This window comes from Coenobita brevimanus, chromosome 74, assembly GCF_032717465.1.
Source record: "Coenobita brevimanus isolate Jiangsu-jjx chromosome 74, ASM3271746v2, whole genome shotgun sequence".
NCBI lineage: Eukaryota > Metazoa > Arthropoda > Malacostraca > Decapoda > Coenobitidae > Coenobita > Coenobita brevimanus.
The window spans coordinates 30,731,319-30,749,057 of record NC_137027.1 but is presented as its reverse complement, the minus strand read 5'-3'; the positions used below and the strand labels follow the sequence as shown (position 1 = coordinate 30,749,057).

The window sequence follows — 17,739 nt, the reverse complement described above, 5'->3', positions numbered from 1 at the left end:
ACCAATGATCTATCATGCATTTTGAGTACATTTTGTTCTTTAGCATATACTCTGTGTGACCCCAGTTCAGCACCCAGCATTCGGCTGTTTAAATGTAAAAGTTTTGTGGCTGGCACATGCCACTGGGTGAGAGCTTCGCAGGGCAACGGGAGACGAGTATTATTAGCTTATACTGTACTGTACACAAAAATCCCTTATCCTATCAGTACAAACGAGTTTGAAGAAGAAACTTCATGTAGTCTATTGATTCTTTAACATCGCCAGGCATTCCTGCAATTCTTGTGCACAAATCGACTGTAAATTTAGAATTAAATTCAAATTTTATGGCTTGCGAGGGAGTATGGGGGGAGGAGAGGGGTGGTGTGTTGTTGCCTGTTATGTAATGTTTAGTTTGTGGGATATTGCTACAAGCATTATTAAACACCCACAGCTCATTCAATGGAAAAATGTTATTGTAAAGGGAGATTAGCCTCACTTTAGGAAGAATATTATTTATAACAATTTTTCCGTTGCAAGTAAACATGACACGATTGGGTATCTCCACCTGTATTCCTCTCTGCAGCACTGGCATTACCATCCCAGAATCCATAAAAATAGACGATATCTGCATATTCTTCATTGCTGCACATACGTGGCATGCTGTTTCATGAACCAGTGAAGCTGAACCCAGCGAACAGCTGAATGTGGAGAACAGTATTTGAAGTGTGTGCCTCGCCTGCAAATTTTCCTGTTCAAATGACAGTGGACGCAGGGTTGCCAAGTCCTTATAATCATTCCCACTAGTTTAGTCCTGACAACTTGCTAGAATGTCGCTAGATAGTAAACACTGCAAAACATCGCTAGAAAATACGATTGAATCTCTAGAATCACCTAAAAATGGCAAAAATATCCAGAATGCAGCTAGATATCATGTTGCCAGATGTTAAATAGTGCTGCTAGGTAGAAGCAAAAAATAAGTCTAGCTGCACAGTCGTTACATTGGCAATCCTGTGTCACTGTTCTCACGTCAACATCATATGAAAGAAATCGTGCCTCGTTTACTTGCAGCAGAAATATTGTAATGAATAATAATTTAACTCTTGACTTAAAGGGATGCTAGTCACTCATTACATTAATGTTTTTCCACTGAGTGATCTGTGGGCGTTATGATAATGCTGGTAGCAATATCTTACAAACTAAACAGTACATAACTGGCAACAACACACCAGCCCCTTTCCTCCCCCCCACTCCCTCGCAAGCCATAAAATTTGAATTTAATCCTCAATTTACGGTCGATTTGTGCAAAAGAAGTGCAGGAATGCATGACGATCTTAAAGAATCAATAGACTACGTAAAGTTTCTTCTTCAAACTCGTTTGTACTGATAGGATATTGGATTTTTATGTCCAGTACAGTATAGGCTAATAATACTCGTCTCCCGTAGCCCTGCGAAGCTCTCACCCAATGGCTCATGCCAGCCACGAAACTTTTACACTTAAACAGCCGAATGCTGGGTACTGAACTGGGGTTGCAGAGAGTATATGTTACAGAACAAAATGTATTCAAAATTGCATGATAGATCATTGGTGTAAGTTTTTGTCATATGTCGCATTACACCCTGTAATATATATATATATATATATATATATATATATATATATATATATATATATATATATATATATATATAAACAAACTAGGACTCGTACACTATCTTTACCCGTCCCTGCCCAGCAGGGGTTCAGAGAATGGTAGGCTTTTGCTTTCACTCGGTTTATCCATCTGTTTGTTTGTCTGACTGTTAACAACTTTGTGAAAACTAGTGGTGCTAATATGACTAAAATTACAAGGATTATGGGCTACGACCTTCCGAACACCTGATTAAATTTTGAGCCAAATTGGGCCAAGGCCCAGGCTGTAGGCCAAAAAATTGTAAAAAAAAAAAAAAAAAAAAAAAATGTTCGCCATAACTCTTAAATTCGTCACATCGACATGAAACCAAAACCTAAAGGTGTATCTTTCAAATCTGCTCATATAACATGTTTCATTACATCCAGGGGGGTTATCCCCCAGTTAGCGGTAAGATGGTCAGTGTCAGGTGGGTCGGGCCTAAATTTTAAATGGGCTTAAAATCATCAATTTTCACCCGATTAACTACAAAATTTATGTGGCATCTTTGACTAGATATCCTGTTGTGTTTATACGTCAGCACTAAAATTGCTGCCGGGCACGGGTTTGCTGTGCCTTGGCACCGCTTCTTGTTCTTTAAGACGTTAAGATGATCCAGCAAATAGTTTCCAAGATTCAGGTATTTACATATTAGTTTTCTTGCATGGATATAGCTTGTAAAACGCAATGTGGCACATTCATATATAAGGACATAAACCAGGGCTTATACTCTGTCTTTCTGTAAGATATGAAGAGAATCAAGCCAGGCGTTTCCAAAGTATAACAATACAAAGCGTTCCCAGAGCGCATACCTCGGCCAATATTATTGCCATTAAAATGGATCCGGATCCGTATAAGTGGATATAGGATCCGGATCCGCCCCCATATTTAATCAGCTCGTTTTTGGTCCATGGCCCATCTTTTCATAAAATTTCATTGAAATTCACTGCGAACTTTTGGAGATATTGTGCTGGATACTCGGGATCCGAATCCGCCCCCAAATTCCATTCTTCCTTGGCCCATGGCCTATGGCCCACCCTTCCACAAAATTTCATTAAAATCCGCTCATAACTTTTTGAGTAATCCTGCTGACCTACAGACATACAGACAGACAAACCAACCAACCAATGCGGGGTAAAACATAACCTCCTTGGCGGGGGTAACAAGACAGATTTTTCCTTATATGGTCATAGCTCGTGAAGTACAGGCAATATGACAATTTTACCTATACGGGCATCAACTACGACACATACTCTATCTTTCTGTGTGATAGGAAGCCAATCCACCTGGTAGTTTACGAGATACAGGCCCGGACGGAAAGACGGACGGACAGGGGCGATTCCTATATCCCCACCATATGGAATAACATAAGAACATAAGAAAAGAGGATAACTGCAGTAGGCCTGCTGGCCCATGCTAGGCAGCTCCTAGAAGAGTAACTGAACTACTAGAATGAGATAAGGATAGCAAAGAAGGTGGTTCTCCCCCACTCCCCAAACCCTCCAGCCGAAGCCGGCAGGAAAAAGTCAGAAAGAACACCACGCAGTATAGAAAAACTGGCGTGGACATTTTACAGGAAAGTGTGAAAGGAGAATAGAGACTATCATAGTGTAACCTGTAAAGGAAAAATTATGAATTAGTATTGGTTATAATTTTTTTTTCTATACCCACCCCTTATTTGTCATATGCTTATCTAGCCTATGCTTGAAACTCTCAGTGGAAGAGGCAGCAACTACTTTACTAGGTAGCTTATTCCATTCGTCTACTACTCTATTACCAAACCAATTTCTACCTATTTCCTAATTGAAACGGAATATTTCTAGTTTGAACCCATTACTTATAGTTCTATCATGTATGCTTACTTTAAGTACATTGCTAATATCTCCCTTATTTATATCATTCATCCACTTAAACACCTCAATTAAGTCTCCCCTTACTCTACGTCTCTCTAGCGAATGCAGACTTTGTCTTTTCAGTCTGTCTTCATATGACAGGTTCCGAACGTCATGTATCATTTTTGTCATACTTCTCTGTACATTTTCCTACGGATTAATATCCATTCTATAGTAAGGACACCAAAATTGTACTGCGTAGTCTAAATGTAGCCTTACTAATGCTAGATAAAGTTGCAGTATTACTCTTGATGACCTGTTGCTCACGCTTCTCGAAATAAATCCTAGGACCCTATTTGCTTTATTTCTCGCATTAATACACTGTTGCCTTGATTTGAGGTCATTACTAACCATAGCTCCTAGATCTTTCTCGCATTCTGATTTGCTAATTTCTTTGTTATCTAAGTCGTATTTAGTGTCTCCAATGGTCTTGCGTACGTTAAGTACTTTACATTTTTCAACGTTAAATTCCATTTGCCAAGTTTTAGACCATTTGGACAATGTATCGATGTCATTTTGTAAGTTATGGCAATCGTCAGTTGAGTTAATGATCCACCCTATTTTTGTATCGTCGGCAAATTTGCTGATGCTGCTAGTGACTTCTAAATCTAGATCATTTATATATATAATAAATAATAAGGGACCGAGTACTGAACCCTGTGGTACGCCGCTAGTTACTAATCCCCAATCCGACTTAGTTCCATTTATTAATACTCTCTGTGTTCGTCCTTTCAGCCAGGATTCTATCCATTTTAAGATATCGCCGTCTATACCGTGTGCTCGAACCTTTCTAACTAACCTTTCGTGTGGGACGCTATCAAAAGTTTTACTAAAGTACAGATAAATAACACTAAGCTTTATCGCTGTCTACTGCCTCATTGACCTCAGAGTAGAATGACAACAAGTTTGTGAGGCAGGATCGTCCTTGCCGGAATCCGTGCTGACTTTCGTTTATAAGATTAAATCTTTCTAAGTGTTCTCTAATCTTATTTGCCAAAATTTACTCTAACATTTTTCCTACTATTGACGTTAGACTTATCGGACGATAATTCGACGCAGCTGATTTATCACCCTTTTTAAAGATGGGCACTACGTTTGCGGTCTTCCACGCCTCTGGAACTTCTCCTGAACTTAATGAGTCATTAAGTAACGTTAAAAGTGGCTGACATAATTTTTCTTTGTTTCTTTTATAATTTTTGCATATATATCGTCCGGACCTGGCGATTTTTGAGGTTTTAACTTATTAATTTCTTATAATACGTCCTCCTTACTAATGGTTATTTTACTAAGAATATTTTCCGTATTCTCATCATAAATATTTGCTGCTTGAGGGACCAGGTTTAGATTTTCCTTGGTGAATACTGATATGAAATAATTATTTAGGATGGAGCACATTTCTTTAACTTCACTTGTATTGTCGCCTGATTCTGTTCTGAGTGGTCCTTTCCTATCTTTATTTTTCGTACGGTACATTTGATAAAAACCCTTAGGGTTTTCTTTCGATTCACTAGCAATAATAATGAATATAGTAGTAATAATGATACTATGACTACTACTACTACTACTACTAATAATAATAATAATGTGAAATAGACAGCAAAACAACCAAACATGAGAAAATGACACTGGCAGAGAAAAAGCAAATACGTGTGTGTGTGTGTGTGTGTGTAATTCACCGGGTCGGTCAGGATCACCTGATGGTCGTGATCGTCAGCTTTTACCCTCCCGGAAGGGAGCTGAGAGCTCATATAGTCCGATCTAAGGGCAAGGCTGTGACCACACACGCACACACCCGTCCCCTTGTTCCAGGGGGACAGTAACCACCCACTTCGTCAGTGAAACTTTTCGCAACCTGAGCGAGGCGCGAACTCCCGTCCACCAGTTGGCAAGCGGGAACGTTACCACTGCACCAGCGAGCGGTGTGTGTGTGTGTGTGTGTGTGTGTGTGTGTAAATGCATGAAACAAGCAATATTATAATAACGCATATTACTATTTGTGGCATAGCTGGCTTCGTAACAGCTCTTTAGCCATGTATTATAATTATTATTATTATTATTATTATTATTATTATTTGTATAAAACATCTCTGCACTACTGAACGTTATTTATAATATCCTGATGCAGGTTGCACTAATGCAAGAGCATATAAATGTGCAATTATCAGAATTAACCGCTGAGGAAAATGTGCGACGAAATCTTACTTTAAAATTCCATATCGACATACGGTACTTTACATCTATAAGACACGAGAGGATGTCGATGTACGGACAGAATAAATCGCTAGTGAAGAGATATAACGAAATTTCAAAAGGCACTAAACATTAATCTAAAAAAAAAAAAAAAAAAAAAAAAAAAAAAAATCATGAATTACCGTACCTGAACTCAAAGCAGGAAGAACAGCCAGTAAAATGCAGAACAGAGCGAAATTAGCCATGGCCTTCATCCACCTCGGTGTCAGGCTCCACACTGAATTCTCAAATTCCACACCCCGCCAGTCCCCGAACTTTGCCACAGGAAGCAGCCACAAGTGTGGGAAGGGGGCGGAGCTAATGACGTCAAAACAGCTAGCCAATCAGGACACGGATGGGACTGTCATAAGGCGTTTTTTGTAGCACCTCGGAAAGTCAAAGGGGTTTGAGATTCCGCTGTTGGAAAGTCAAACTCCTCACCGAGGAGTTTGCCTCTGCAGTGGTGCATACCCAAACTACCAATCAGCGTGTTGTGTAGCGGAGTGTAGCCAGTTAGGGAGTTTAGCATGGTGTTTAATTCGCAATACCAGAAGATAACTATCCATTTTTTATATTATAATACATAACAAATAATCATGTTAATGACTATATGACAATACGGAATTCTAATAATGTACTTTATTACGAAAATCAATCAATATAAATGTTCCGTCTCGCACCAACTCGCACCTCCAGCCTCAAAATGGCCGATGCGTCCAATGAATTGACTGTGGTTTTGGCTTCGTTCCAACGAAAGTACAAAATTACAAAATTCTTACGTAACGTCTCAGTCAGTCATAAGTATTTTCATGTTATGTGGTTTTTGAGGGATATAGATGCATTTCCAAACCGTGAAATGTGCTTGGATCCCAAAATTTTCCAGTTTATCATACGTCTTACCGCAGGAACTGCAGCCATTGAAACAAGTTTACAAATCCACCGCGATGTTGGGCTTACTTGAAAAGAATAGGAGAGTAAATGATTTCTACTGGCCTTAATTTCTGCTTCGGAATGGAACGAAAATTGTAAGTAATGCTCCTACGTTTATCTTAGGAGCATAAAATGTCATTATGAAAAAGTTGTCATCTCATTTCCTTGCAGACTGGCTATGTACGACAGTTCTTCCAGGGCTCACAGTGCTCGTTCGTCTGGCTGTGCTATTGCTTAGCGTTCTGTAAACTCCAACAGCGGAAACCCAAACCCTTTTGACTTTCCGAGGTGCAACAAAAAACGCCTATATACTGCTATATAGAGAATTATTGTTAGTATTTATTAGGTGACAAAAGTATCAGGAATATAACAAAAATTCCTCTTCTTTATTTTTACGAAGTGTTTAGTCTACTAATAAACCTTAACAAGTCCCTAGGAAAAAAGTCATTTTCAAAATGTGTTACTACAGAGCTCAGTGGAGGTGAAGACACCTCTCTTTATACACACCGAAAAATTACCCCCTTATATTGAAAACTGTATATTTTGATGAAGCAGTTTGTATTACACTTCTACCCTATTAACGTATGAGAAGTGTGTGTGTGTGTGTGTGTGTGTGTGTGTGTGTGTAGATTTGAGGGGTGTTATGAACGTGTGTGTGTGTGTGTGTGTGTGTTGCCAGGTGAGAGAGAGGGATGGGAAGAAAAATAAACATTCCTCCATGTTCTTCTCCTGTTACATGTCCTCCCCCCTCCTTTGCATCTCTCCAAGTGAAAGTGAAAAGAATAGATGCATGATGATAGTGGAGGTAGAGAGCAATCATCATCATTCTTTGTTTTTATCCTCTCTCATCATCATCGCCACCATCATCATCATCATCATCTTCCCACAACGACACACAGTCTATCTCTGCCCTAGCCTCCAGCCCTGTTTGCAATCTTGGTGTGGAATTGCTCTAGCAGCCTGATGTAATTTTGGGAATTTCCTCTACATTAACACCCCACCTATCATCACGCCACTACAGCCATGTAAGGCTCCTACTTGTATCAACCTACAATCTGCATTTGCCTGCCAGTCATGTGTTCCTGTCCGGCCTGCTGTAAGGGTTAGTTTTAGCCCCCACAAACTCCACCCCAGAACCCACTCCAGGAAGCAGCCCCCAGCCGCCGCCCGACGCCGTTATGTCATAGTTTTCCCCACCCACCACACACACCGACGTCACCCAGGGAGCGTGGCCACTAACACTGAGCTACGTCACAGTCTCCTGCTCCTATCAGCTTCTCGTTCCGCCTAGTGGAGAGCCACCACCCAGTGACGTCACGGACACTTCCACCCAATCACGAGGAGGTGAGAGCCTAACTTTTTCTCCAACTTTGACACGGATCGGATCTTACTACAAGTATTTCCTATCTGCATTTTCATGCAATTCCTCATTCAGTCACATTGATTAATCCCATTCTGCAGAGAACCCAAGCTGTCTCTATAGATTGTGATATTTTCACCATTTACTTTTATCCATTCATTGCATTCTGGTCCCTCATTTTTCATTCAGTCAGAATTTTTCGTTCACTCCTACTTCATCCCATTTTCTTCCACTCATACTCAGCTGTAAATAACGCATTCATTTTCACTCATATTCATTGTATATAAAATCATTTCTTCACAGATTACAAATATTTTTATTTATTTATTCTCATTTAATCATCCATTTGTTCATTTAGTTTCATTTCCTTACTTCCTGCTCTGTTAATGTCCTTTTCTAAAAGGGTAGATCTCTCACCTGTTGAACCTGACGGTAACACAGATAACGCTGTATGTAGTGATAATGTAAATCTTCGTAGTGGCAGATCTTATACCAAACCAACCGTAAGTTCCCTACCTGTTTCTACTACTCCTGTTACTCCTACCCTAAATCCAGATATATTAACTCCAGATACTCTATCATTTTCTTCAACTGATTCTCCTGAAACCACTCAGTCTTCTCCACAGTCTTTATCCATCTCTACTACTACACATACACACACCACTACCGCCACGACACTTCCTTCTCACACCGTCTCAGTTCACTACCGTGCCTACTTCCTCACCTTCCCGGTCTCACCCTCCTCCTACAATGGCGACTCAGAACCCTCCACCTCCCCAATCCATGTATTTGGATGATGTGAATAGACCCAAATTTATAGAAGAGGATAATACTGTTTCGATTTACGATTTCCTCAGAGAGGTCTAAAACGACATTCATAATCGCCAGATCGTAACTGAACCCTTGAAAGTTTCATATCTTCTCAGTCGACTCCATCATGGCAGATCATTAATAGGAGCCGCTATTCGTGCGGAGCACTTCGAAGATTGCCAAATATTTGACGCATTTCGCCAACGGCTTATTCAATATTGTTGCCAACATTCCAATTCTGCATCCCTTATAGGATTAACTAATCTCCTCAAGCATATGCAGGAAGACATGAAGGTACAGTTGGCCGCACTCCCGCGAGGGCCACCTTAGTGTTGTCAACGCTGGCCGAGATAGAAACCGCGAATCATTAGTAGTGAGCTCTGATCGAAGCATTCACAGGACTGAGGGAGGGAGCGGGTTTGAGGTGGGTAGGTGGGTGCCTGTACACGAGAGGCGAGATATGACGATTGTTGAGGCGACAGAAAAGTGTAATATTTATTAAAAGAATTTTTTTTTTTTTTTCGGTGTTACTTTTGCCATCATGAAAAGTAAACTCTCTCTGTACGACTCTCTCTTACTGGCTGTGGATGCTTCGAACGCATCTCTCTACTAGTGTTTCAGAGTAAATATCTTGGCCAGCGTTGACAACGCTGTGGCCCTTGCGGGAGTGCGGCCAGCTGTACCTCCCAAACATGCAAAAGTAATTGAGGCAGCCGCTAATATGAGCAAGACGAGGTCAGAGTTGCGCCAATTATTCCGTGGTACTCAGTGGGTAACACAATACAATGAGGAGATCATGATTACATTAAATAATTTTGCTAACTTGTTCGGTTACTTTAGATTTCTCAATTGGCTTTTGGACTCACAAAAACAAATAGCACTACAAGTTGGCTTTAACCCAGGAGACAAAATAATGGATATTAATAAGACAATCGTTGAAAGGTCATGATCAGACTTCACTTGCCAGGTCGATTCTTACAGTCACCCTCTCCCTCTGCAGGCGGTACTGCGAAAGTACAACAACACACCAGCATTACTTCATCTGATTCCTCTCATTCGCAGCCAACTACAGGAACCAAACCTAGTAATCGGTCTCACTCACACTATGTTCACCTCCTAGCGGTCGTGACAATTCAACTCTGCGACGAAGCAAACAATCCTCAATTGTGTGCTGGCACTGCGGTAATGTAGGTCATTGAGAATCTAGGTGTGCACGCAAAGAAAGACGTTTTCACTCACAGGAACGCCCATGCGCACCTTCGCGGTCCCGACGTCTAAGTTGCAAGTACCATAAGAATAGCACAACTCACTCCACGGACGAGTGTCGTTACCTCAAGAGCCGTCAGGCGGAGGAAGACGAGCGCTCAGATTGGAGAAATGTAACCAAACAGCAGAAGATCCACCGGTGTCTGAAAATAAGGCAACAGAAAATCAACTCCCCATTCGTCAGGTAGGACGTATAACATCTTCAGGCTTAGTCATTCTAGGATGGAGCGAAGGGGTACAAAGCTCTTTCTTTATGGACACCGGATCTATGGTAGACCTGATCTCAGATACCTCTTTAAACAACATCAGGAAAATAACTAAAAGAGCTGGGCTCCTCGAACCACCTGACATTCGCTTATGTGGTGTGGATGGCTCAGAATTTCAGGTCAGAGGAAAGAACACACTAGAAATACAACTTGATAAAGCCTTAAGACCTTTTGATGTAGAGTTTCATGTCACTAATGATCTTAAGTATCCAGCAGACACTCTCTTTGGCTTTTCGACAATGGCCCAAGAAGCCATTGCTCTCCTACCTGCTTCTCATTGTGTACATGTCAATGGTTTCTCAATATCTAGTAAGGAATATCCACGTCCGGTACTTTCCCAAACCGACTCAGTTATTAAGTCTCACATGATTCCAACAGTAACCAAGAGTAACCAAATACACACGCCGTTACCTGAACAGCCAAGTACACTACCATCTAGAACTACATCCTCTGAGCATTCAATTATAAATCGTATCAACCCCTCTGACAGTGGCACACTCGCCGACTCAGACACGTCTCATTTAACTACCTCAGATAGTGTGATTGATGTTTTACAACACACAGAGATAAGACGTGCAGTAACAAATCAGTGCACAATTTTGTTGCCGCACAAGTTTACCAAAGTCTCTGTTCGTGTTGTGGGTGTGAAAGCAGGAGTGGATGTACTCACCTTACCTGAGACATTTTGTATGAATGGCTTAGCTTATGAGTCAGTGTTGTGCACGGTGCTGGAGGATGGTTTATGCTACTTGTTCACTGCAAACACAACAAACGCCGCATACACCTTACGAATGGAAACACAGATTGGCGATTCCTTGGTATACCCACCAGCCGTACGTGTGTGCCAGGATTTCCCACACCCTGTTGCTGATGTGTGCTCAGTTGCTCAGTCCACCAATATTCCATCTAATCTTGAATCTCATGTGAAACAGTGATTTCCCGGAACACTGACGTCAATTAATAAATCTCTTGCGAGACTATCGCGAAGTAGTAGCCCTACCCTGTGAGAATATGGGCAAGACAAATTTGGTAAAGTATAATATTACATTACAGCCTGGAGCTCAGCCAGTATATATACCTGCCTACCGTTTACCACATAGCCAACGTCAACAAGCCGATCGTCTTATTCAGGACATGTTGGATAATGAGGTCATTGAACACTCTGATAGCCCGTGGAACAGCCCACTATTTCTGGTTCCAAAGAAAGGTATTGAGTTTCGACCAGTCATAGATTACAGACTCGTGAATGCACTGACTGTCCCGGACAGATTTCCAATTCCTGTACTCACTAATTTGCTGGAATCCTTAGGCGAAAACAATTGTGTTTTTTCCTTCCTAGATCTTTTAAGTGGTTACTGGCAAGTTGAGATGGAAGAATCATCTCGTCCTATCACTGCCTTCACTACTCCATCCGGACATTACCAATTCCGTAGACTTCCATTCGGTTTGAAAAATGCACCTTCAGCGTTCATGCGACTAATTCATACAGTTTTCTCCAGCATGATAGGTCACTCAGTTTTTGCTTATCTAGATGATGTCATAATCGCTAGTCACTCGGTGGAGGAACACTTAGAAAAATTGGCCGAAATGTTCACTAGACTCAAACAAGCTGGACTTAAGATCAAACTATCAAAGTGTGACTTTTTACGTAAGAAACTCCAATACCTAGGACATATTGTTGACACTCACAGAATTCACACATTAGATGACAAGGTTAGAGCCGTGACAAATTTTCGAGCTCCAACCAACACCGACGCTGTACGCAGTTTCCTCGGTCTCAGTGGGTATTATAGAAGGTTCATTAAAAGGTACGCCCAGATAGCTGGCCGTTAACAAAATTGCTAAAGATGGATGCATCTTTTGTGTGGGCTGATGAACAGGCAACCGCATGCACAACACTGAAAACTGCTCTAGCACAATCACCAGTTTTGGCATTCCCTGATTATTCTAAACCATTTCTTCTCTGTACTGATGCTTCCAGAGTAGGCCTAGGTGCCGTTCTCATGCAATATGACTCCGAAGGAAAGAAACGTGTCATTGCCTATGCTAGCCGTGTGCTAAACTCCGTGGAAAAGAATTACAGTGTAACTCACTGGGAAGCCCTTGCCGTGGTCTGGTCCCTAAAACATTTTCGTGACATCATCTACGGATATCCTGTTCACATCCAAACAGACCATCTTCCCTCATGTGACTTGTTTCGGGGACATAACCTTACCGGTCGACTTGCACGTTGGGCAGTCACTTTGACTATAATCCGACATTTGAATATGTTCCTGGAAAATCCAATGTCGTAGCCGATGCCCTCTCGCAGCATGTTGCCACAGTCTCAACCGGTTGCGACGTAAACTTGACGTTCAATTATGACACACTACATAGGTTCCAGCGCGATGACCCCGTATGGTCACAGGTCATATATTTCCTAGAGTCAGGCGATGATTCTTCTCTGCCAAAGTTACCAGTCCCTGTATCTGATTTCTTCCTCAACAATGAATTCCTCTAAAAAAAACTCAGTACTGAAAGGTAACAACATACCTCATCGCCAAGTTAACCAACCAGTCATTCCAACAGACTTAATTCCTGCTGCCCTCCATTTAATCCACGGCACCCCTCATGCATCACACCCAAGCAAAGACAGAAGCTTACTGCAAGCACGTCTGTCATATTATTGGCCCACTATGCGAAAGGATATACAGTAGAAGCACACTGTGATGCATGTTTATCATGTGCCCGTCACAACGGGACACTGTCAACCTGCTCCTATATTGCAGTACCCAGTACCATCAAAACCTTGGCAAACTGTCTCTCTTGATCTTCTGAAGCTGCCTCGTGCAGAATCTGGCTTCGTTTATCTGTTAGTGGTAGTCGATCATTTCTCTAGATTTGTTATCTTAGTTCCATTGCTTTAAAAATCTGCTAACGCAGTAGCACATGCCTTTATTAATTCAGTAATTTGCCCTTTCACAACATCAGAAGTAATTTTAACTGATAACGGGTCAGAGTTCAATAATTCAGTTCTGGAAGAAATTTGTCTTCGATACGGAATTAAGAAATGCAATATAGTGGCCCATCATCCAGCCTTGAATGGCCTAGTAGAGCGCCAGAATAGAAAGATATTGGAGAGTCTGCATCACATAGTGGGAGATCAGACTTCCACCTGGGATGAATGGATTCCACAGGGGAGGCGGTGGCTGAATCGACAGAGAGGCGGCCTGCAGTCCTGATGGACCCAGGTTCGAATTCCGGCTGGGGCAGGGAACAGTTTAAGGATTTGAATTTCATTAAAAGAAGACTTTCCTGATCTACCAGATGACCCGCCGACATGTCATAAAAGTACCCCCGCTAATATCAATACACCAGTCCTGTATGAGACAGCCCTAGCATGTATTCAATATGGACGGTGGGTGTTAGCGCCGAAGTGGTGACATGTAGAGAGGTGTGTGATATGTAGGAGGACTACTGGGCCTTGAGAGCAGGCTGTGAAGCCTGTGCCCAAAGTCGGACACATAAAAAAAAAAAAAAAAATTAATTCATCCATCAATAAGTCAATTGGGGAAACACCATTCTTCATCATATATGGCTTTGACAAAAGACTACCTTATTCACTGTCGCAATCCAAACCTTATTCGATCTACAACTAGATAACTATGTGCGAGTAAACCTATCCAACTTCCAGAAAATTCATAAATATGTTCAGGATAATCTGGCCCTTACAAATGAGGAGATGGTACGTAACCAACATGCCGCTGCCATAGATGTTGCCATCCAAGTAGGTGACTTAGTTTTTGCCCTAGATCATGACAGAGAATCAAAACTAAACAGTAAATTCTTGGGTCCCTTCCGTGTCATATCTCGTAAAGGTAATAAATTTGAATTAAGAGATCCGCACAAGGCAGAGACGACATGGGTGCATGCAGATCATCTCAAACGTGCATCAAAACGCATAGTCTTGGAGGAACCACTAAGAGAGACCACATCCCCACAACAAACTCCTACTCAGCCTTCTTCCTCTTCTCTAAACCTTCCTTCTGACACTACTATTCAGCCTTCCCCTACTGTTAATGACTATCGTGCCAAATTGCGTTCTGCCACTAAGTCTCTTGCATAACGTTATCACCTCACACTGTCGTTACCATCTGTATCAACATCACCTCTAAGATCACCTCATTTTATAGGAAAGATGCTGTGGGTCTACGTGCTGACAGTGCTGACTCTGGTTGGGTCTGGATCGGATGAGGACGATGGTGCCGTACGGCCTGGGGCCTTGGTTGGCGCAGGAGGCGAGGTAATGGTGGTCAAAGACGTAGTCTTATTGAGCTATGACCTAGAGCCTCTGGCTGCCGTGGCCATCGCCCTGCCTGACCTTGCACGTCAGCTAGACGACCTGCAGGGACTCTTGTTGGATATTAAAAATCGACATCCCAATGACACATTTTTATACCCACTCTACCCACCCATCTGCTGGAAATTAGATTATATTCGTTATCAGTTCAACGATCTTCAAGATTCCTTCCCTCGCCAAACGCCTGTGGGTCGCTCACGAGTGAAGCGTGGACTTTTTGACCTTGGAGGAGAAATTCTCAGTGGATTATTTGGTGTAGCGACTAACCGAGAACTTTCTGATTTCAAAAGGGACTTAATCCAATTAGCCAATGCCCTTGAGTCACAAGACAAAGTGTTCCGTGTTCAACATTTTATGCTGCAACAGATGAGTCACTATTTACATGATGTTACTAGTACTTTAAGTAATTTTACGATTATTCTTAAGTGTGAAGTATCAAAGACTAATATTATTTCAGAGTTGATGTATGTTGAATTACATGTTGATAATTTGCAGGTTTCTCTGGACTCTCTTGTCTCTCATGTTTCTAACGTAATTCGTATTTTAGTCAATGCTGTTGATAGTCGTGTCACCCTAGGTTTAGTATCTCTCTCTGACCTTCGTTCTACCTTGGAATGGGCTCACTCAACCTTCGGCTTGTCTCCTATGATTCCATTTTCCTCTTTAGAACACTACTACCCAATACTAGAAGCCACATTCCTTACTAAAGATATAATTGTTCATATTCCTCTTCGTTCTTCCATCATACTCGATCTCTTTCACATCATTCCTTTTCCCTTCTGGTACAATAACTCCCTGGTACACGCCTCTGTCTCTTCAGAGTACCTTCTTCTCTCCCATGATCATCTCTATATTGCCTTCATCTCCTCAAGTGACCTCGGTAGATGTGCCCTTCTCACACCCAACTCCCGAGTTTGTGCTGCGTACCTCCTAACAATTTTTCCTGGCAGCGTTGCTCCTTGCGAATCTGCCTTAGTCCGTAACGTCTCAGTACAACCTGTCTGTACCTTTGTTCCGGCCCCTAAAGCCAGGTACACAATGCTCGTCTAAATCAGATCCGCTGTTTCTTCTTTAATATCTCAACTCCAGTCAGTCTTATTTGTCCAGAAACCCCTGTACGTTCACTGTCCGCAATTGGTGTATATAAGGCCCCTGATTACTGTACAGTAAAGTCTGAGTCTATAATAGCCCATGCCACACATTATCACTTCGCAATTCGCTCCCACAAGTATGACATCTTCAAACCTATTAATACTACCTTTCATTTACCAACAGACAATCTTTCTATCACATCAGAGAACCTACGTATGTTGAACTTTCTAAACCATTCTGATTTTATTATGAACCACTTCTCTTCAGCTTTTAACCGCTCCTGGTCACATCCAGTCTTTGTATTTCCTCCGGTTGTCTTATGTTCTCTAGGTTTTATTGCAATTGTTTGTATCCTGTATTGTTGTCTCAAGCGATTGGACAAAAGGTTGCATGAGATCCGTGTAGCACCAAGGTTAGTGCGACAACCAAAAGACCTGGAAAATGGTAGTTCTGAGTAAAACTCATTTTGTGATTACATATGTACATAATTGTAAATTGACCAAATTATATGTCTATGCTATTTTTTCAACATGGCCATGTACTGTAAATATAATAATCCTTTCTTACATCCAGCTTTGTGAATTATGTAGTAATATCTCATTTGTTATTGTACTCCCATGTAGTCCCGGTTAACTGTATACTCAGACCACTTGCATTCTTGCCATATTATGACTTGATGCCCCACCACTGTGTCAGGAGACACTTTTTGATGAAGGGGAAAATTGTTTGTAACCTTTTGTAAATATTATGTAGTATGTAAATATAGAATGTAAGTAGTTGTAAGTAGGATCCAAGTAGGGCATCACCGCCAAGTGTTATGTCTAAGCACACTTATGTTATGACTGGATTTGAATGAGTCACGACTTCCGTAGTCGCACCGCCGGTCTAGCCTGAGATAGCCGGCGATCAGTAGCTGTCTGTACAGGTCTGGGGATGGACACGGATGTTGTCCGGTATTGTTGTATATTTATTCAAGACGGTGTTTAATATATTGTCAGAAAACTACTACAAGACTTTGCCTTCACCTGCAAGTGGCGTAAAGGGAGGCATTGACAGCATTAACACTGCTGCTACTACTACTACTACTACTACCACTACCACCACCACTACTACTACCATTTTACAGTACGAATTTCATGAAGAAAGTCGTAACTGCAAAATAGACGATAACGAAGTGTGTCAATTGTGAGGAGAGTAAGTGTTGGTGGAATTCAGAGACAAGCACTTAACTCCACACACACCTTGTTTGTTACGATAGATAGATGGATATGTAGGTGGATGGATAGATAGATGGATGGATGAGTAGATGGATAGATACTTGTAGATATGTAGGTGGATGGATGGACGGATGGATAGATACACAGAGATGGATAGATAAATATAGATAGATAGATGGATAGATTGATAATTATTGAAATGGATGGATGGATGGATACATTGATCTTGAATTTGGTTCTTTTGTAGTTTTTTTTTTCTTGGAAGGAATGGTTTCCTGGCCTCTTGTTCCTTCTTCCCTGCATTAAAAAAAAAAAAAAAAATCGAAATTTAGAAGTAGAGGTTGACTGAAAAACGAAAACAAAATTGAGAGTTTAATCGTAGGTAAACAGATGGATAGATAGATATATTAATGGATGGATGAACAGATAAATAGACATATATAATTTGACATACATAGATAGCTAGATAATTTGACAGATAGATAAAAGTATACTGAATGAAAAAGATATATACATAGGTATCAAGACAGATACATCGAGATACAGATAGATAAATGAATAGATAGACAGGAAGATATAAACAGACAGATTGATAAATAGACCGATAGATAAACAGATACATAAACAGACAGACAGATAAACACATAAACAGGCACATTGATAAAGATAAACATTAAATCCATTTATTATCT

The 17,739-nt window shown here is 41.2% G+C and overlaps 1 long non-coding RNA gene across 1 annotated transcript in view; it reads right to left on the bottom strand.

The window, feature by feature from the left end:
- LOC145407908 (uncharacterized) overlaps positions 1-5,997 on the bottom strand; it is a 22,730-nt gene extending 16,733 nt beyond the window's left edge. Inside the window, exon 1 of the long non-coding RNA XR_013898818.1 lies at positions 5,916-5,997. This is a non-coding gene — a long non-coding RNA (uncharacterized LOC145407908). The remainder of the gene's footprint in view (positions 1-5,915) is intronic.
- Between the last annotated feature and the right edge of the window lie 11,742 nt (positions 5,998-17,739).